This window comes from Siphateles boraxobius, unplaced genomic scaffold (assembly GCF_051911475.1).
Source record: "Siphateles boraxobius isolate OS27281-9 unplaced genomic scaffold, OSU_SipBor_1 119, whole genome shotgun sequence".
NCBI lineage: Eukaryota > Metazoa > Chordata > Actinopteri > Cypriniformes > Leuciscidae > Siphateles > Siphateles boraxobius.
The window spans coordinates 4,367,279-4,389,339 of NW_027508721.1; the positions used below are offsets into that span (position 1 = coordinate 4,367,279).

General features: G+C 38.2%; 1 protein-coding gene and 2 long non-coding RNA genes across 3 annotated transcripts in view; 2 read left to right on the forward strand and 1 right to left on the reverse strand.

Moving 5' to 3' along the window:
• The window catches only part of marchf1 (membrane-associated ring finger (C3HC4) 1), a 64,528-nt gene extending 44,880 nt beyond the window's left edge, over window positions 1-19,648 (reverse strand). The window contains exon 1 of the mRNA XM_077204587.1: window positions 19,507-19,648. The gene's annotated coding sequence lies outside the window, so the exon portion shown is untranslated. The remainder of the gene's footprint in view (window positions 1-19,506) is intronic.
• Window positions 17,024-17,933, forward strand: LOC143711543 (uncharacterized). The gene is made up of 3 exons (XR_013194873.1): window positions 17,024-17,138; window positions 17,345-17,439; window positions 17,836-17,933. It is a non-coding gene; the product is annotated as an uncharacterized LOC143711543 (long non-coding RNA).
• LOC143712608 (uncharacterized) lies at window positions 19,237-21,482 on the forward strand. The gene is made up of 3 exons (XR_013195042.1): window positions 19,237-19,481; window positions 20,618-20,749; window positions 20,839-21,482. It is a non-coding gene; the product is annotated as an uncharacterized LOC143712608 (long non-coding RNA).
• The last annotated feature ends 579 nt before the right edge of the window (window positions 21,483-22,061 follow it).

Sequence of the window (22,061 nt, forward strand, 5' to 3'; positions counted from 1 at the left end):
ATGAATAAAAGTTAAAACGGCTTGCCATAAACCCCAAAAAGCTAGAATAAATCTAAAATGTACGCCAAACCAAAACTCAGGTCTCAGGAGGATAAAGTTAAGAAAGACCCACAGTCCTTGCATGAGGACATCATTTTATGCAAAAACTACTTCCTGTACAAAAACAAATTTTAGTTATTATACTTATTAGGTCCTACTTATACCAAATAGCAAGAAAAATTATAAAATGCACACCAGGCAAACTCTCGGGTCTCAGGAGGATATGAAAAAGCTGACCAATAGTAAATGAAATATTCTCCTCAGCCTCGTTAAATATTCATGAGCTGCAGAAACTCACTTACAGTATATACAACCATTCGTCATTTTGGACACCTACTCCTTTTACTTAGAATTAGAATTTAGAAGTCATTATTCCTAAATAGCTATGGGAATTGTGTAGAGGTTAAAACAATTTTAACAGACAAAAAAGACTTTAGGAATTTTACTTATGCAAATGAGAATATTAATCTTTGCTTTACAAATGTACAATGTGAAATCTCAGAACCGGACTATGACTGATCAGTCCTAACCTAAAGCACAAACAGTGAAACATAAACAAATAACCCATGATTATGCTAACCCAGGGTAAAAAACTGACCAAATTTTCAAGGTCAAAAGCCCATGTGAATAATTAAAGCTAGTTTTTAAATGATTAGTACACTACACTACTCACATTCAGAAGACGAAATGCTGTGAGATACTATATTGAATAACGCCACTCGGTTGAATGTCATAGAAACCTAAAATTTCCAATTTTTAAAGAATGAGAAATTGACTACTTCACCTGAATAAAAAGTACTTTCTCTCACTAAGAAAACAACATTATTTGACTCAAAGGTGTACTATGATTACAAAAAAAAAGAAGAAAAATTTGATTCAAGATGTGGGACTATTTTCATGCATTTCACATTGGAGGGAGCCATTTTTTTTTTTTTTTGCTCAAGTAAACAAACCCTTTCTCTCCTATTGGAGTAAAGTATTGTTGTAATTTACTGTCTTTCTCTTCAGGCCCTCAAAGTTGTTTGCTTATGTCCGATTTTCATTGGCTTGTGACATTGAATGACCTCAAGAGGGCCTTAAAAACAAGTTGCATCCATATTGGTTCCCCTTTAAATTGGTAGGCTATACAATTTTATATCAGCATACTATTTTCCCTCATAACCGATAGTATAACAAGCTTATAAGCAAGCCTTATTGTTATATGCTTGACATGACATTGCTGTCAAACTTTCATTGTGTTTGGTTTTCATGATTCAAGGACTTTTAGTTTACATCCTGTTTCCTTTGTCCTTAGTTTCCCGCCACCATTAGTTTCCATGTTTATTCATTAATTATTTCACCTGTTTTGTATTCAGATTGTTATCACATGTGCATTTATACCCTTCAGTTCCTTTTGTTCACTTGTCTGGTGTTGACTGAGTTTTAGTACTCACTGTTATTTTGCTTTATCGTGCTGGGATATCTGCTTTCGTTTATTTTGATTAAAGTATTACCTTGTTCTGTACTTTCATCGTTTCTCATCTTCCTCTTTGGACTCTATACATGTTACAATAGCCTACACAAAACTTTTGTTTTCTTCTAAAGTCAAAACACTCCCTCGCCTTGCTCGTCTTCTGAGTGGACATATCTCTGAGCCCTACGTGAGTGACAAGGACAAAAGCGTGCAAAATCAGAGCTCTGAGGTAAAAATAAAACGATTTTGTTTTCTGCAGATATAAAATGTATTATACTGTAGCATTAGCATGACAGTACTTTGATGGTCGCCTTATATATAGAAAGATATAAAGAAAAGCATAAATGTGCTAAAAAGAGTTAATGTAAACTACGAATTGCAATGTCGACTAGTCTCGCACATCGCTATTTGATGTCAAATGCACATCACTGCATTGACTGTTTGGTCAGATAAAAAAAGGAAAAATTAAAGGGAAAAAAAAACCATTAAATAATCAATAAAAGACTATGTTTTATTCAAAAAGAGTCAATGGCATGTGAATTCTGTGAAAGAGATAATCATTTTATTATTTATTAAAAAACATTGTTTTAATGTTTTTTGATAAATCTCTAATTGTTTAGTTTTTTTTTTTTTGCACAACATACTTTATTAATATAGGCCTACAGTAATATACTGAAAAAAAGAGAAGCCAGATCCATTCACAGACTATTTTCAAGTTCTAAATAAGGGGTGTTCACTCTTTCTCCTGGGAACTCAGAAGAGTCAAGGTCTTCAGGTTCAATTGAAAGTTACAGGCAGGTGTGAGAGCAAGGACTGTGCACCCCTGTGTAGATAATAGCGTATGTGTGCTATAACTCTATAAACTTCTAGTAGAACAAGGACTCTTAATCACTTATCAGGCATCTGAAGGTATTTACCACCACAAAAGCTCATAAGTAAAACGAGACAAGACGTTCATCCAAAATAAACAAACCCAACTACTTCCAAAAAAAAATAATGTAATAAATATTTAATAAATAATCAAGATGAGAGTGAGAATCCAGATTTTCTTGTATAAGATTTGGAACATGGATATACTGCAATCATTTATGAAAGGTGGGGATTAGTTGGCACATGAAGACTAGCCAGCATAAACCAGCATCGACCAACAAGATATTTTGTATTCTCACCAAGGAAATATTTGTTTGGTCAAAAAGTATATTTATGGGAGACAAGTGGACTTGACTACGTTGTTTGTACAGCAGAACAATAAGAAGGTGATTAAATGTTCGGGTTTGTTAAATTATATATGCTCCATTAAATTAAGATTGCTAAATTACTAGTCTAAAAAGAACAAAAGCCCATAAAGACAAGGTTGCAATATACATTCATTCATTCATCCATCCATGAATTTATTCATTCATTCATCCAAAATATGCACTGACATACAAGCACACATAGGCACAGCAGGAAAGTCAGGCTGGGATTTCATGACAGTTTAACCTCTACTTTCATTTGTATCTGGTATCTAGGGTAGAACCTTATTTAGTTAATATCACCATGCAATATGAGCCACTCGTTGTGGTTACCCCCTCATCATATTACATACAGTATCGACTGTATACAAACAGGTGCACACGCACGCACAACCTAATAAAAAACAATATACAGAGACTTCAAAGTGGATGCCTTTATGTGCGGCAGTCCATGTAAGTAAGGAGTTTTATAACTAAATGTCTGTGTTTTGCATCCCTGGTCATTTGTACAAGTGCTGGAGCGTTTTGATTGTAGTGTTGTTAATTTAGATTTGTGCAGTTTGAGCTCAGATGCACAAGATGATGTCAGTGGAGTTATTTTGATAATGTACCAGTATTGCTATAGTATTTCTGCCACAGTGGTGCTGAGGTATCAGTGATGCCCTGATTTTGCAACGAGTTTGTGTTTGCTCGTTCAGCCGGAGCAGATGGCCTCTCCCTTCACTGAGATGGAGTTTTACACTATTCTCTTCTCTCTGGTAGTGTTCAGTCTCTTTACCCTGCATGGCCTAATACAAGAGAGATGTGTGCACACTACAGGTATGACCAACACACATAAACAATGCTATTTTATATGGTTCATTAATCCTAACACGGTGTAAAAAAAAATGGGTACAACTTTTGTGTTGTGGATCAAACAGACCTGCATTGGTTTCCATGCAATTGGCCAAAACAAGACTAACACTAGTGTTAGAAAAACGCTAAGGACAGAAAGCCTCTATTGTAGCTTGCCAGAAACTAAAAATATAAAATATGCGAGGAATTTGATAATTCCCATCTATTTGTTTATATTGCGTTATTTACATTGTGTTAGAGGTATTATATTTTTGTTCAAAATTAGCTGCACAGACAAAACAATATTTTTTTGTCATGACTACTTGTGACAATTTGCACACTCTATAGATAGTACTAAGTATAAATGTTTCTACACTTTGTACGTAGTGTAGTATTTATTGCTATCTGTACTTAAAATAGCCTATAAATAGCCTCTGCCTTATTGTTATGTCTCAAACCCAAGTGAGAGTTGACTCTGCTTCATGGAAACCAATGGGGGTTGGGGGGTGGAGGATTTAACACCAAAAAGTTATAGCAAAATTTGTACAGCTTTTCCAAACAAATGTGTCCAACTTTGCATAAACATTCATGACCCTACATAAAGTGAATATTATAAGTTAGTTACAACATTTTTAGTTTAACCAGTTTTTAAACCATTTAGAAAATAAAATGCGGGTCAAGCTGATTCCCAACACAACAGCAATAGTTCACCTGTAAATGAAAGTGGTTTCATTCTGTATTGAGAACTTGGGCTGGGATTCAAACATTGTCCATATCACTTACTAGCCAAGTCACACAATAGCTTTTTGTCAGAATTAGAGCAACATTTAAGTGTTTTTTACAGAAAATCAGTAGTAATGATCAATTTTTTAATCAATCAATCGTCTTTTCAGTTAGTTGACTCATTAATCTGACTGATTTGGTTTCCATGATTTGGTTGCCATTGGAGGAGAAGATTTACAGTGAACAGTTATCATTTAATAACTAATAACTCTGTTAATCACAAAACATTATAGAACCAAAAATGACGTGAAATATAACGAGTCAAATGGATCATTTTTATGATGGCGCGCTTTACTTTTTGAAGTTTAAAAGCTTTAAATGTATTCTTTTTTAAATATAGATATGGTACAACAGGCTGAGTAAAAGATGTCAGAATATAACCTAAATATTCAATAGTCCTGTGGGTTTTTCTGTGTAAGCCTATACAGAAATAATAAGATCTATATTCTGCATTCTGTTTGATGTTAATTGTCTTTGTTATATTTTGTATATTTGTATACAAATTTCTCTGTAGTGTGATGCAGCTCACTCACTGTCACTGATTGATTATGTAAAACTCCAAACAAGTCTTTCTTGTATATGTCTGTTCCCTTTCAGAACGTTCACTTCATATTGAGTAGCTATATGCAGTGGCAAAACTCCTTTTCTCGAGAATATTGAAGCCATTGTTTTAAAACGCACTGCAGCTGTAGAGCGAGCACAGACCAGAGCATCTAGCTCGGTCAATGGCTGTGCTGCGGCAACTGCAAGAACCAATGAGATTGGGCATGGCTTATGCCTTGCCTATATAAGCAGACCATTTCACCATAGAATCAGATTTAATCTCCATCGCCGTCGACGAGCCTCTGCAGTGGAACGAGCGACCTGAATCAGCGGACGCGGCACCTTCAACTCGACACCGCCTTCCCCGGAATCGCCGTTAACCTGCGACAATCCGGCTAAAGAAGCCATATATCCTTTTTGCTTACTTCTGTGTGGTCGCCGTCACGACACACTAGAAGCTAAAAGAAAGACCTCATTTCTACCACGGCGTTGTTGCAAATGCCGCGTTCCGGATGTACGGACACAGCGATTGCGCCCCATGTCTGGGACTCACCCACGCAGAGACTGCACTCAACAAGGGCGGCTGCCTGCACTGTGAGAGCTTGCCCATATCCATCCTGCACTTGCGGCTAGCTCTCCTTTCGGACGGCGACCCCACCCCTCGTGCTCCCCCGCTTCCTGCCCTCCCGCCACCCTGCTTCCCGGAGGAAGAGCTGACTAAGTGCCCCTTACTCGGCTCGCCTAAAGACATCAACCTCCGCAACGCTCTCCACTATTGGCCATTTCGGTTGTGCTGGAGCGCCACCTCTGGCTGAACTTGACGGAGATCAAGTACGTGGACAGAACCGCTTTCCTCGATGCCCCAATCTCCAACACTGGCCTCTTCGGTCCAGCGGTGAAGGGATTTTCTGAGCGCTTCACTGAGGCGCAGAAATCTTCGCAGGCCATGCAACACTTTTTGACCAAGCATTCAAGCTCGGCTTCAGGGCACCCTAAGAAAATGCCGCCCCCTCAGCCAGCCAAGCCCGCGCCGTCGGCCTCTCAGCCTTGCTCAGCTGCTGAAGGCCACTGACGCCTAAAGCCTGCAAAGCGCTACCCATTCTCAGAATGTCACGGCCCCCGACCCAAGTATGTGTTGGACCCTGAGCCTCAGAAGCCCTCCTAGTCGAATGACAGGGGGAAAAAGAGAGGCTTCAAGTCCTGCTGCGGCCAGAACTCCCTCGAAGAAAGCTTGTGCTCTTCTCCCAGTCCCCTCTTCAGTTAAGGTGACTGGAGATGTTCTTCTAACTGCAGTAAGTGGGCCCGTTACAAAACACGTACCCCTGCAAAACAATGCTGTTTTAACAGCGACCCAAATAAAGCACAAAAAGATCACTTTTCAACCCCCCCCTATAACTGAAGTCAATGGGCCTGCTGTAAGGCACGCACAACTGCAGAAAAAAGCTGTTTTTACAGCTGCTCAAACAGAGCGAGAACTGAGTGTTTTCCTAACAGCCCCCCTTACAGTTTGGGCGGCTGGAAATGTTCAAAAATCAAACACCAGGGGCCTCATGTACAAAGACTTGCGTTGATTTCATACTAAAACACTGCGTACAGACAAAGCTGTAAATGTGCGTACGCACAAAAAAAAACAGATGTATGAATCTCTGCGTACGAAGGATTCCACGCATATTCTCTTTGTACATCCCAATTAACGTAAAAATGAGCGCACATGCACGAGCACAACGCCCCACCCAGTCTCCTCCCTTAATTAAATACATTTAAATATGGTAATGAGTCAACTTTGGCAAAAGAAAGGAGTAAGAAAATGGCTAAAGCAAGCGGCAAGAAACAAAACTTTACAGAAAGTGAATTGGAGGTGCTACTATCGGAGGTAGAAACGAGAAAAAAAAATATTTGGAACTTTGTACTCCGGAATTAATAACAAAAGGAAAAAATATGAGTGGGAGAGTTTGGCTGATGCCGTCAATGCGGTGGGATCTGAAAGTCGCACTGTAAATGACCTTAAAAAGAAATGGTCTGATATAAAGGTGGACGTTAAATGGAGAACTGCTGCGCACTGACAGAGTGTGGGCAGAACAGGCAGTGGTAAAGGGGTCGATGAACTTACACCCTTTGAGCAGAGAGTTGCCTCAATTATGGGTGACACTTTACTCTCTGGAGTAGTATCTGCTGCTGTGGGAGACTCGGATTTACTACAGGACTGCCACGAATGTAACCAATATTATCTGCACATTTATTGAATGGAAATGTTTCCGATTCACATATGCAAATTCTTCTTCAGATTGCGCCTTTATAGCAATGTGTGTGCAGTCAATCGCTCCGATTACATTAGGAAAACCGGCTATCGCTGCAAATTGCGTTTTAATGTTTGGCTGGTCAACTGCATCATATGGGAACCTTATATACCTGGTAGACATGCGGATGATCCCGACCCATAGGTAGCACTGGCATTGCGCGGCTCAAAGACGACTGGCTTATTCCTGAGCGGTCTGCCAGTTCCCTTTGGAAAGAACCAGTTGCCAGGAAAGCAAGTGTTGTCAGCACCTGCAAGGGAACGGGTATTGCGTGGCTCCTCGCTGTCTCTCTCTCTCTAGATTCGGACGCAACTCAACACAGAGCTCCAAGAGGATAGTCCTTGGAAATCTGAACCGGCTGATAAGCCAGTCATCATCCTGGGCCAGAAAATCATTGTGGTCCCTAAAAACTCATTCTCTTCGGATTCTGCCATTAGCAATGTCCTCTAATAAGGCCAAAGCTGCCATTGCCATATACTGAGGGTTGTATCAATTTGCATATGCTTTTATATGTTCTTACTTAATTCCATAATTGATAGAATATTCCCATAATGCTCGTGTGACAATATATGTGAAGTATTTTACGAATTGCAAATTAATAGCAATGCTTCCCAAAGGTGGTATTGCGATAGACTTGTAGAACAATTCGCTGTGTAATGTTTGCAACTTCACTTCATTGTCTGTTAGAGTCGCCAACGGACAAAAACTATGAGAAATGTACGTACGCCAGACATGAAATTGGTGCGGAGGAACGCACATTCTCACGTTAATTTCACTGTTAGTACATCCGACCGTGAGCGTGAAAGCTGGCGTACGCAAAGTTTTTTTGCGTACGCAAGATTGATACATGAGGCCCCAGGCCCGTTACAAAGCATGCGCCACTGATAATAAAAGCTGTCTCTATAGCAAACCCAAAATAATACTTTTTTAGCTCTCAAAGTTCGGGGGGTCGGATCCCTGTCACACAGAGGCCCGCCCCCAGATTTCATTCAACCCACGGTGGCCGGCTATTCCATGGGGAAAAGCGACTTAGCCCCAGCTAATGGTTCAGGGCGAAGTCGCCAGCCAATAGCACAGTGTTTTAAAATGGGTTCCCACTGTGTATAGCTACGCAATACGAAGTGAACGTTTTTGAAAGGGAATGTACTTGGTTACTAATGTAACCTCGGTTCCCTGAGAGTAGGGAAAGAGTATTGCGTAGCCTGGCGTGCTATTACGCTTGGCTCAGGTGCTGTCGTTTCGGTCGATTTAACCTGATTCTATGGCGAAATGGTCTTCTTTTATAGGCGTAAGATAAGCCACGTCCATTCTGCCGGTTCTGACGTGCCCTGGGTGCGAAGCGACCCGATTGGTTCGCGCATCTCAGCCGCTTCGCCATAGGTTTGTGGAGTTGCCGCAGTACAGCCATTGCGCAATCTAGACGCTCGGCTCGGTGCTCGCTGTGCAGCTGCACTGCGTTTTAAAATAATGGCTTTAATATTCTCGAGAAAAGGAGTTTTCCCACTGCATATAGCTACGCAATACTCGTTCCCTACTCTCGGGGAACCAGGGTTACATGAGTAGCCTACTACTACTACTACTACGAAGTCGAAGACATTCCCTTTTGAGTTCGGTTCACTCGACTAGGGCTGTCAAAATGGCTAAGAAACTTTAAACACTGATATTCGAAATTATATTCGAATTTAAATGGCATGATTTCAGTTAGGGGGAAAAGGGCTTTTGGCTTGTCTCCTGAAGCCACAAGAGGGCGCAATGAGCAAAATAATTTATTTTTATTTATCCTTTACTTTAACAGGATAGTCCCATTGAGATAAAAATCTCTTCTTCCAGGGAGTGGCCAAAATGGCGGCACAAAAAGTTTCACGTATACAATACAAACATAAAACTCAAAATCTTACATAAAATTTGACTCATAAAATGCCAACAAAAGTTACTTTACAAAACATGCACAAGTTTCCTTTAACTTGGTCGATAAGAGATTTTTAAAAACGTTTAAAGAGGGGAGAAACTCTGCAGCTCATTCCATAACCAGGGAGCATAGGAAGAAAAGGCAGTTTTACCAAGCTCTGAACGTACTCTAGGAACCCTTAAAAGCAGTTTTGCACTAGATCTAGTGCTATGATTACAGATGCAATAAAATAATAGACGACAGATATAAATTGGTATTTTGCCTAACAATGCCTTAGCAATAAACATCAACATGTGTATTTTTCTCCTTTGAAACAAAGAAGTCCAACCCACCAATTCATACAAGGTACAATGATGAGTGCGTGAAGAGGCACTAGTCACAAAGCGTAAGGCAGCAAGGTATACACAATCAATTTTTTTTTGCGAAGATGAACCTGCATGCATATTAAATCACATCACCGTAATCCAATACTGAGAGGAAACAGCTTTGAATAATTCTCTTTCTTCCTTCAAAAGGAAAACATTTCTATAAACGAAAGAGGAACCCCAGTTTTGGTCTAAGCTTTTTCAAGAGATTTTCAATATGTACATTAAAACCTAATTTTTCATCTAACCATATGTCTAAATATTTATAACAATTTACTCTTTCTATACAGTCCCCCTCTAAACTTAAAATCGGGCGATCTGTGTTGATGGAACAACAGGTGGAAAGCATATAATTAGTTTTTTTCATGTTTAAAACCAGTTTCAAACTTGACAATGACAGTTGTAAAGACCGAAAAGAATCTTGCAAAAGCTCTATGGCTTGATTCAGAGAGTGTGCTACTGTATAAATGATTGTGTCAGCAGCATACAGATGAATTCTAGCTGGAGTTATCCCACAACTTAGGTCATTGATATAAATAGAAAATAAAATTGGTGCTAAAACCGAGCCCTGTGGGACACCTTGTTTGTTCTGCTGAAGTAAAATTTTCAACTGAGACACACTGAGTTCTTTCTGATAAGTAATTATTAAACCATAATAATGCACCGCATTAAATTGTTTATTCAAGGCAATGAAATAACATGACTGTCTGTAAAAAGTGATTTATAACGTTTATAAATCAAATATAATTTCGTAAATTGCATAAAACTATTATAAACCATCATCTATTTATGCTTTGTTTAATACAAAGAGCCAAAGCACCAATCACACAGAGTACTTTTTTGCATTTAAAAACATGAGATGCTGTAGAATGGAAAAAGAAAAACCCCACTAAGTCTTTTAGTTTTTTAAAAGTTGAACTTCTTTTAAATTCACATTGATTTCTAAACATGCGGCTCTCTTGTGCGAGACGCAAGTGCAATGATCAAAGATCTCCGTCTAGCACGTTTACATTTAACAAAAAAACTATTGTACCAACCATGCAGGGGAAGGGCCATACTGATGTCAAGTGCAACGTCACGGGTGCTCTGCTCACCAAACCTAGTTGAGAAAAACTAGTCAAGCTAAGTAGTATAAGCATGAAGGTTTCGGAAGCGACAAACAAGCAACACTTAATACTCTCATGAATATATGCTGGTAAACAGAATAAAGGTGGTTGCCAGCGACTACCATAGTTTGAAACAGCAACAACAAAAGCATAACACTGTGCAAAACACACCACAGCATCAGCCAAAAGCAGTGGTGCCTGAACTGCTTTGAGCGCTCAATAGCCGCATTTCCACTGTTGGGCCAGTGCGAGCTAGGGCTTTCAAAAGGCCGAATTACTAGCCTCGGACCTGTAGCACCGAGCCCAAAACCACACTGCGTTTTACCGTCAGGCCTGAAGCTCCGCAGCGATTCACTAAAATACACCTCTCTGGAACAACGTCACACAAACCAATAATTTCACCAACAAATGGAAGTTTTATCAGAAAACTAATCAGAAAGAAATCACTGGAAACTAGCGAGATCGCAAAACAAACATGATGAAGCAACCGTTTGTTGCCATTTTTGTTGTTTACTTAAAGATTTATAACCCAAACAATCAATGTTATTTCAAACACTCGCTGCTGTCTGAGAGTGAGGTTTGAGCTAAAATGATTTTAAAAGGTCTTTAATGCTGATGGTAGCTGGTATATGAAAATATCAGGCACTGCCGTCTCCAGACTCACGTAAACTTCACCTTTGTTCATGACCACTCCTCAAGCCCGAGCTGGCGTGCTTTGGACCAAGGTATTCGGCGGGCCAAAAAACCCTGGCCGTTGGCCCCGAGGAAGCCCAGACGAGGCCCGATCCAGCACCGGAACAGACAGTGGAAACGTGACTGGCCCTGGCATGAACTAGCACGCCCACTTTTTGCCCGACAAATGGAAACGTGGCTAATTTATATTCATAGTGCTCGAACTGGGCAAAGAGAGAGTGCAAGTCAGCTGACTGAAGTGGCTCAAAGGGGGGACCCGCCAGAGCTCTCAAAACCGGTAATCGGTCCCAGGTCGGTTCAGTGGATGTCGCCAAGGGGGATTCATCCGCCTTGCCCCTTTCAGGAACCATATAACCAAAATACATTTACCAACTAGTTTGTCGAGAACCCACTGGTGATACGCTGTAATCGCCGCCACGTACACTTTGAGCATGGAAGGTAGGAAAGAGCTACTGTAGGAAAGACAGGAAAACCAGCAAAAGGGCAAGATCTAGGTTCCTCACACTGCACCAGGTTGTGAAGACCTTCCATTTACTCGCAAAGAGACATCATCCGGAAGGGGCTCTCGCCACCGATATGGTAAAAAGCATATTCTCTGTTGCGCTGAGGGGTCAGACATGTAAATCTATACAAGGACAACAAAATTGGGATGCCAATTTGCCGGAATTGGTCAGGGGGGAGCAGTCAGCAGTTCTACCATGTTCGAGAACCATGGCTGGTTAGGCCACGTCGGCGACTCCCGACTCTTGTTCCTCCCTGATTTTGCTCACTACCAGATGCATAATCTTTACTGATGGGAAGTAAAGAGGTCCACCTCCATCTGGTCCATCTCCATTCTCCGTGGACTACTCTGCCCCCGACAGCAAGTCTGAGCCCTGGTTTAATCAGCCGGGAAAATGTACTGCTCGGATCGACAAGAGGCCGGAACCATAACAGGAGGCTCTACGCCAACCTGTACAGCGGTCTGGACTGGACACGACCCTGGTGGTTTATGTATGAAACCACTGTTGTATTGTCTGACCGAATCAGCACGCTTTTCTATTTATTCACTGTCAGCCAGGGACGTTTGTGTTCCTGTAACAGTCTCTGACTGTGCCATGGCAAGCCAGTTATCTAAATAATTCAGCACGCACATTCCCTTTGCTTATAGTAAGGACATAGCAGCATCAACACATTTTGTGAATGTTTTTGGGGCCAGAGACAGAATGAAGGGGAGGACAGTGAACTAACAAGCCACGCCTTTGAATGAAAATGCTGTGGGGCTGTCTGAATATGAAAATAAGCATCTTTCAGGTCCACTGAAATAAATCAATCTCCCAGAGGCATCTGCTGGAGAATCAGCTTCTTGTTTGATCATTTTGAACAGGAACTTTACCAACAGGATGCAAGCCACCATCCTTCTTTGACGCTAAAAAGTAACAGCTGTAGAATGGCTGTAACGGCTCTCACGCTCTGCCAGCAGGACCAGTCCTATTAGGGGCTCTACTAGCCGACTAGAAATCTCTGACCTCAGCAGCTGAGCACTCTCATAAATGATTACTTGTGTTACCACTACAATTTTAAACCCAGTAAATATATATATAACATTTTAGAAAAATGTGCATTTGATTTAGAATTCAGAATTTAGAATGATTGGGAATTCTCTCCTGCTGTTTGACGCGGATGTGCCCACTTGCGCTCATTCATTGAAGTCTGGACTGGACATGAAGTGGACTGACATGCTAGACTGAAATACTAGCATACTGACTGAAATAGCATGTTCTGTTGTCAGAACATCCTAAACTGAAATACTCACGCGACTTTCTAACATTTACAAATAAAGATGTAAGCAGTTATTTGCTGAGGAAAACACGTGGCAGAAGCATATAAACAGCACACGCATGGCCGACAGGACATGACGGTAAACGCTATGATTTAGTTTGAGGCGCTAATAAATATAAACCATTTTCATGTTTCGGAGAACTCTTGGATCATGTAGGCTACCTTACCTTTCCCGCAACCGCCCAATCTGTGCCCTCCGCAATTTTCCATGCATTTTGTCCATAGATGGGTAATTCACTGTAAAGCGACGCGACTGGCTGAATTCCGAACACTGCGCGCAGATATGCGACTAATCTATTCGTAACTGGATTATTTTCAACAATGTGATAATAATCGATTTTACCTATTAGTATTGGAGACAGTCATGTTCATTTTAGATGTTTCTTTTTCAAAATCATTGATGATATTATTATCCAGCGGTTTTTCACGTCATATTTTTTCAATATTTAGATTGTTTCTTTCAGCTTCACTGGCAGCAGTTATTCCCAGCCGGCACATGACCGACCTTCAACGTTGAAATATGGTTGAAATAATGTCAGTTGTCGTTTCAACGTTGAAACAACGTTGAAATACCGTTTAATGTTAACCAACCGGTACATGACCAACCTTCAACGTTGAAATATGGTTGAAATAATGACAGTTGTTGTTTCAATGTTGAAACTACGTTGAAATAATGTTTAATGCTAAATGGTTGAAAAAGGGTAAAAAAAACACTTATAAATCAACTTTGATTTTTTTTTTACAAGATATATGTTGAATCAATGTATGTACAGAATAAATAATTTCTGCCTTTTAAGTTATTATTAAGATCATTATTATTTTATTATATTATCATTTTACATTTTTATCTGATATAAATATTATAAAACATTGCGCCGCTTTACCATACTGAAACAATTCCTATTGGTTATTTAACCTTATTTGCTTTGATCATTATTGGTTAATCTGTCTGTCATTCATGAAACTGGCCAATGAAACTGTGCGCGCCATTTTAAGTTTGAAAATATGACCGTTATCCTGACCGTCCTTTAGATCGCGAGACTATGGAGCTAGAAATGTGTCTTTATTACATGCGAGAAAATAAATGATCTGAGAGAAGAAAAAAAAAGTTTGAGAGAAAAAGTTATCACACTGATAGCAAAAAAGCATTTCATGAGAGAAAAAAGAATATTTGAGAAAAAAAGTTTTCATACCAATAGCAAAAAATAAAATTTGAGACTAAAAAAGTTTTGAGAGAAAGTATTTTCTCATAGAACATAAAAAAATATAAATTTGAAATTTTTAAAATTATTTCTGAGAAAAAAAATCTCTGTCAAAATACTTTGAAAAAAATCTCGAATATATATTTTTTGCTATCAGTGTGAAAACATTTTCTCTAAAAATAAAAAGTGTTTCTCTCAAAACGCTTTTCTTTGCTCTCGATGCAATTTTTTGCTCTCGTGTCAGGATTTTGCTTTAGCTGTGAAAATTGTGTCATGGGCGGGGCCACGTTCTTTTTTTTCCTATTGGAACGTTCCTATTGGCCAGTCGGGTGAGCATCGTCTTGTCTTAGGAGTCGAACTGAATCATTACACCATTGTTCGCGTTCGGTTCACCTAGATAGATGCCGTCTCTGCAGATGATGACACACACACAACTCGATGGGTAGCTGGCTGAGCAAGTTCAGCATCACTGAAGATTACACATTAAACAATAGCACTCATGCAAGTTTACCTAGCATGATGGCTAATTAATATTTAGCTTTACTAGCGATTAGCAAGCTAATAATATAATACACATTCATTCATGAATATGAGTGCTATTTTTAATGTTTAATCTTCAGTGATGCTGAACTTGCTTAGCCAGCTAACATCCAGTTGTGTGTGTCATCATCTTACCCAAACATTGGAGTGTCCGTGCTCGACTTAAAGCTTAGATCAGGCCCAAAAAATCAAGCCCGATCCTACCCGAGCCCGTGCACGTTGTGTCCGAGCCCAGCCCGACGCATTAACAATAATTATGAGCCCGAGCCCGATTTAAACCCGAGTCCCGACCATTTTAATACGTGGGTCGTTATAACTGACGTTCTCAACTACTTTCTATGTTACTTTCTCCTCCTCCTCTGTTCTGCACCTCCAAATACTTTCAAGTTAGCCTACGTGTCGCCATCATACACATCAGCATAAATGCTCCTGATAAATTATGTGTTATTAAAGCATTAACACACAAACCACTGTTATAACATAAAATCAAGCAGCTACTGAGTGCATGGTTTGGCATGACTGAATGCGCGCAAAGTGCGCTCCCTGAAAAATCCCTAAAGCTGACATCAGTTCATCGCGATCTCACACATCTCTGTTATTATCAATGACGCTGACTGCACAATGAATCTTTCATAATATATACACTTTGTTTGTTATAATTAGAGGATTTGCCAGCATACAGAATTCAGCTCTGAACAAAAAGTCCGTTTTGAGCAGTGAGGGGAGACTATCTTAAATGCTTCTGATTGGCCATTGCGTTCAAGAAATCAACACATATGTCTGTGATTGGCTACATCGCTCAACGCTGCAAACATGTTATAAAACAAAACTCTGGCCTGTAAATCATTTGTATTTTGTTTTAGTTGTTCTTGTTGTTTTTCTGCAACAGATGAATAAAAATGTATTAGTTTTTATGTTTTATTCATAGATATTTCTAGTTTGCGGGAGTCCCACAAATCGTTTTATTCTCCCGGAACCCACACACACAGAGTGAGTGCATTACAGCCCGCGCCCGCACTCGGCCATCAAACCTAGTCCCGCGCCACACTCTCTTGCGTTGGGAGTGCACGTCTCTAGATCAAAAGCCCGGCCTGGCCCGAGGATGGTGACGGGAAATATCGGCCCGAGGTCGGGCCTGGGCTCGGGCAGAGAATCTAAACTCTAAGGCAGAGACTGCATCTATCTAGGTGAACCGAACGCGAACAATGGTGTAATGATTCAGTTCGACTCCTAAGACAAGACGATGCTCACCCGACTGGCCAATAGGAACGTTCCAATAGGAAAAAAAGAACGTGGCCCCGCCCATGACACAATTTTCACAGCTAAAGCAAAATCCTGACACGAGAGCAAAAAATTGCATCGAGAGCAAAGAAAAGCGTTTTGAGAGAAACACTTTTTATTTTTAGAGAAAATGTTTTCACACTGATAGCAAAAAATATATATTTGAGATTTTTTTTCCAAGTATTTTAAGAGAGATTTTTTTTCTCAGAAATAATTTTAAAAATTTCAAATTTATATTTTTTTATGTTCTATGAGAAAATACTTTCTCTCAAAACTTTTTTTAGTCTCAAATATTATTTTTTGCTATTGGTATGAAAACTTTTTCTCTCAAATATTCTTTTTTCTCTCATGAAATGCTTTTTTGCTATCAGTGTGATAACTTTTTCTCTCAAACTTTTTTTTTTCTCTCAGATCATTTATTTTCTCACATGTAATAAAGACACATTTCTAGCTCCATACGAGACTGGCCAAGGGAAGAGCACGAAACTGCGAGGGCGCGGGATCAAAAAGGTCTGATTTCACAAATATACGCAAGGTCATGAGTTAAACGCATATGTCAGTGCTTGGAGAATTGTAAATGCACAGTTTGTTGAATGAATTTACTAACTCGATATTCAGGGAATGCTTTTCCACATTTGTGTCGCGGAGGCCTACTTTTACAGATGTCGATTGAGGTCTAACGTTACTCGTGCCGCTTCAGTGTCGTTTAGTGCTTTTGTGGTTATCTAAATATCGATAAATCTATCAATATATCCCTGAATTGTATCAGAATTTGTTGAGGTGTCGACAGATATCGTATTGCTGGCTGAGAGAATCGATATCGTATCGTGATGAACTGTCCAATTTACACCCCAGTTAGAAATTATGCTAACCCAGGGTGAAGGGGTAGACCCTTTTATTTAGTCAGATTTCTATTGTCAAGTTCATCTTACAGACAAGTAATTTTTGTTGTTCTGTTTTACTCCTTTACAGCAAGCATATTTGAAAAGACTGGGAGGTGTTGATGAGGTAGACATGGTGAAAAAATCAATGTCTGCGTAAGTACCATTTATGCCACACATTGCTGCATTTATTTAAAATAAATAATTACGCCACACATTAAGCTCTAGTTTCTTGCTGTCGTTGCAATGTCTCTGCTCTATGCAAAAGACGTTGCAAATGTATTGTCATGTATTTAACATGGAAAAGATACCTTTTATAAATGAGTACTTAATATATATTTACATGGATGTTTGTTTTTTAGAACTCTCTCAAATGCCTTGATGGCACAGATGAATTTAAAGGGGAAACGTGGGAAGCTGCCATTTTCTCAGTCTCTGCTATGTCAGATCATCTGTGGTAAGTAAAAAAAGAAAAAGAAAACGGATGCAGAACAACTCATTTGTGGGACATTTGTTTGATTGTTTTGGTTTTTTTGTGATCATTTTGGTTGTGCTTATCCAAATGTAATTAAATTAAATTAGTTACAGTAGTTACAAATTGTAATTCTTATCGATCATTTAACAAGTTAATGGCAGTCTTTTAATTGTTTGTGCCTCTTTTACTTCCAATAGTCAAAAGTTAGCACCAACAAAGTGGTTTTCTGGCTTCACGCATAAAGAATGTTTGCAAATATTTCTTAACATGCACCTACATGTGATTCTATCTTTGTGAAAAAGTAAAACACAGGATGTTTCATGGGCTGAAATATACAGCAGTTATGTTGATCTAAACTGTCTTTATTTTTCTCTTTAGACGCTGTCATCAGTGCATACAACACAACATGTACACAAATATTGGAGACGATGTCAAAATACTTAAAATATGCACCAGAGAGGATGGGTGGTGGTGGCCGTAAGACGATGAAGACTCAATTCACTTAAAAAAAAAAAAGGTTTAATTATTGTTTCTAGATCAATATATAATTCAAGAATGAATAAAATGTTTTTGGTTCATTAGTGATTTACTGATGTTGAAAGATGTTACTTGATGATAATTCTGGCATGTAGTTTTATAAGAACTTACTTGAAACCCACATAAAAAAAAGTTTGAATGATAATGGGTTTAATGAGGCTTCTAAAATGATAGTTTCATTATAGTTTTGCTGTTGAACAATATTACTCTAGTTTATTATTATTCTGGCTTGTACTGTAATGCCTTTTTTAAAGATCTGTTGATGTTACTTGAAATTATATATTTATTATTATTATTCTGGCTTGTACTGTAAGACCGTTTTTAAAGACCTGTTGAACTCAATGAAATTATATGTATTATTATTCTGGCTTGTAGTGCTGTAAGAACCTTTTTAAAGACCAAATTTTTGATGTTTAATGATGCTTTTAATTGATGAATTCAATTTATTTCATTATAGTTTTGCTGTTGAACAAGACAAATAAAAAAGCATATATAAATATATGTATTCTAACAAAATGGTTTTTTTATTTTAAAATCTGGCATAGTGCCAACATTTTTTCCCCCTATACAATGTGTAAAATCTCACCCCTGAACTACCGATCTGTACACCGTTTGAACCAAATTGCAAATTATGCATAGCAAGTTACATTGATTTTCTGTACAAATGTCATGTCTTCAGAGAGTACAGTGAAAAGGAAACTCAATCTATAGTTTATTCAATGTTAAAAAATAAGATATAAGGTTGCATTTTCAACGTTGTTTCGTTTTGCAAAATCATTTTTCAACCTCGACGTCGCTGCAAGACGGTGAAACAATGTCACGAAATCAACGGTGAAACAACGTCACGATTTCAACGTTGAATCGTTTTGCAAAATCGAATCATAATCCAACGTTGATTCAACTTTGGTCCCTGACGTTGATTCACCGGTGAATCAACGTTGAAATACCGGCTGGGTTCGTTCGAAAACATTGCATTACATTACATTATCGATAATCTAGCAATGTTATTTCGCTAGTCATATTTTGATGTGACTATATTTTCATGTCATATTCTTATTTGTCAAGACTAATTTTCGTAAGTGTTTTAATTATAATGGGCTATTTTAATTATCGTCAAGGCGGACACGCCACAACCCGAGAAAGTTTTATTTTTTGAGATCCCTAACAAGAAGCCCATTGCAGTAGGCCTATTTGCCTTTAGCAAATAGCACTTGACTAGCAAAAACGGGTTCAACTAGTTTCAGATGTGACGTGGCATTCTTGTTCTCTTCTTATAACTAAGGCAGTGAAGATAACAAACATAAGGAGCCACTCATCGTCTAAGTCCACGTGCAGGCCTCTCAAGACTGATTTCATGCAACGTGGGCAATCCAGATACGGATCAAATATGATGAGTGGTGCTGTGCACATAACTTGACAAGTATGCTGCTATACCTTTATTGCGCTTGAAACCTCCTCACCTGGCCTGGATCCGGCTGCTAACTCAGGTAAACAATAAAGACATATGTATACCTTAAGTATGAGTGGGTTTAACGTTGACACGGTTTATAGCCAGCAGTAAGGAAGCAGGAAGAAGTGGAGTGGACTTTGATTGCTCTGTCTGAGAAGCTTGTAAAAGTCTCTAACGCACAAGCATGTTTCATACTGTGTGTGTGGTATAAATGGAATGAGTTGGTATTGATGGGTTGAATCCTGTTGAAAGCAAGAAAGACAAGGTATTTAAATCCATTTTCTCCCTCTACACAATGTTAAGGCCCTATAAAAGAAAATGCTGACTTCAAAATAATACATTTTGCTACTTTGCAATAACTAATTAAAAGTCTATGAAATAGATGTTTTTTTGATGATGACACCATTTTTATTAGTGATGTCATAGAGATACTGTTACAGATAATATTTTTAATTAGTTTTTAGTTTTATATTTTCAGTTTTATTTTTATTTAGTTTGAGTAATTTTGTTGTGCTTTTCAAATTTGTATTATATTTTGTTTTTTTAATTTCCATATAGTTATTTTTAAATTAATTTTTACTTCCGTTTTAGTTATTTTAATACATCAAGTTAACTAAATGAAAATGATGCCTTGGCAATTAGATGAAATAAAATAAATAGATTTTATTTTATATTATATTACGGTGTAATTACAGATTCGATGGTTTTATTAATAACCCTGGATAAAACTGTAATTTAAGTTTGTGGATGTTTCATATCAAAAAGTTATGATCTTCATGTAATAGGCTATTTTTGAGCATATTTGGAAAATTTACTAATCATGGCCCTGCAACATCAACAACCATTATCTCTTTGCATTAATTGGTAGTTTTTTTTAGCTCTATCTTTAAGGCTCTTCTACAGTCCTTTGCTTTATTCATCAACACAACTCCACATCTAATTGTAGTTTATTGATTCTGAGTACATGCAGCTTGTTGATGGATTTTCTCTGTTCAATCATTCTTGCATTTAAGTCTTAAGGGCCCTGCATATCGCATCCGCTTCAGATTTTCACACTTATTGTTGTTTTTCTACATTTACTTTTAAAACCTTTTTGAGAGAAATTAACTGCTTAATGTTCTGTAATCATATTTTATATAATGCCTTCGTCTCTCTCTTTCTCTGTGTGTGTAGGGGTGGAAGTGTGTGTGTGTGTTATGGATCTTCTATTTACAGGGTTTGAGTTGGTCTTTATCGTCATTGCTTTTACTATTATGTGCTTATTTGGCTTGGCTGCAGTCTACACACATAATACATACCATCAAGGTAAACACACTTTATTTATCCACTCACCCAAACACTGAAAGAATGACTAAATCAAAATGACACCTAAAGTCTATACGTGTGTCCCATAGATGACTACACTCAGACAGAGCAGAAGATAACACAACAAAAGAACAACTCAAAGAAAAAAAGAGTTGTCACCAAAGCCAATCAAGAGATACCATGAACACACTTCATAGACATACAGAATCTCTCTGTTGGTGCTTATTGGATAAAAGGCCTGGCTCACGAAATGCAGTTAAATCAATTGACAAACTGTGTCGGAAGATCTCTGAGTCTGAAAATAGACTTCAGTTCACCCTCAAGACACATGCGATTTCTCTCAGCTATTTCTGATTGGCTTGAATGTATGACCCCAGTAAGCAATTAACCAGTAAAGAAAGGTAAAGAGGATTTACTGAAATCGAAACCCCTCCCCTTTCCCAACCTAAATCTGCTTAACATTTGTAATTAATTAAAAACTTTCTGGTGGAGTCTTAATTATTTCTTAATTTTTTTTAAGCATTATGCATTTTGGGCAAACTGCATCTAAAATCTTTGGGTGGAGGTGGCTTATGGCAGTTAAAATAGGAAAATATATTGCTGAATGTTTTTTGTGAAAAAATATGCATTATATTATATATTTTTATTTAATGCCTTTTTAGTTGTTATATATTTATTTTTCCACAAAATTTGTATACATCTTTTAAAATAAAAATGAGAATATTGTCTCATACACATGTTGGGTTTTCCATGTTTTATGGGGACTTTCCATAGACATAATGATTTTTATACTGTACTAACTGTATATTGTATCAAACCCTAAACCTACCCCTAAACACAACCGCACAGAAAACTTCTGGATATTTATATTTTTAAAACATCATTATTTAGTTTTATTTATAAGCTGTCCTAGTGTTTTGAACAGTTTTATTACTCCTTGTAGAACATTTTATAATGTGTTTTAAAATATATTTGAACCATACCATAGTGTAAATATAATTAGCTAATTTTCTGTAGTCAACCTTGCTGTTATTTTATATACTTATATATAGCTACTCCATGTTTCAAATGTATTTTGGCCAGTAATAAAATATCATTTTCAGTATGAAAGAGTTGCACTAAAAATTTCTACAAAATTGTTGGTTCAGGTAATATGAGCCATTACTGTGCCCTTAAGCAAGGCAGTTAACACCACTGTGCTGCAGGACATCTACCCCTTGGATATAAAGATCACTTTGGATATAAAGATCTGCTAACTAACTGCTAACTCTGGATTATGGCCATTGAAAGATCTTGAAAATGACAGTGCATT